This window comes from Mastomys coucha, unplaced genomic scaffold, assembly GCF_008632895.1.
Source record: "Mastomys coucha isolate ucsf_1 unplaced genomic scaffold, UCSF_Mcou_1 pScaffold20, whole genome shotgun sequence".
In the NCBI taxonomy this organism is placed as follows: Eukaryota; Metazoa; Chordata; class Mammalia; order Rodentia; family Muridae; genus Mastomys; species Mastomys coucha.
In genome coordinates, this window is record NW_022196903.1 from 61387557 (window position 1) to 61388126 (window position 570).

General features: G+C 51.2%; 1 protein-coding gene across 7 annotated transcripts in view; it reads right to left on the bottom strand.

Annotated features, from left to right (window-relative positions):
- Window positions 1-570, bottom strand: part of Il12rb2 (interleukin 12 receptor subunit beta 2) — a 96164-nt gene that overhangs the window by 25515 nt on the left and 70079 nt on the right. The gene's annotated exons all lie outside the window — the stretch shown is intronic.

Genomic DNA, 570 nt, shown 5'->3' on the forward strand with positions numbered 1-570 from the left:
GACTCTTAATGATATTCTGCTATACTCATAGATTGGAGCCTACCCCAGTCATCATCAGAGAGGCTTCATCAAGAAGAACAGAGGCAGAGACCCACAGTTAGACATTAGGCAGAGCTTAGGGAGCCCTGTCGAAGAGGGTGAGGCAGGATTATAGGGGCCAGAGGAGTTGAGGACACCAAGGCAACACAGTCCACAGAATCAACGAAGTGGGGTTCATAGAGGCTCACAGAGACTGCAGAAATAGTCACGGAGCCTGCAATGGTCTGGGCTAGGCCCTCTGAGTATATGCTATGGTTGTGTAGCTCAGTGTTCTTGTGGGACTCCTAACACTGGGAGTGGGGCTGTCTCTGACTCTCTGCCTGCTCATGAGACTCTTCCTCCTCCTGGGATGTCTTGGCCAGCCTTGGTAAGGGTTTGTGCCTAGTCTGATTGTAACTTGTTATGTTGTGTTGATTGATGTCCCTGGGAGGCCTGAAGGAAAGCAGAGGAGGAGTGTTTCTGGGGTAGAGGGGACATGTGGAGGGAAACTTGGAGGAGTGGAGAGAGGGGAAACTGGGGTTGGGATGTAAT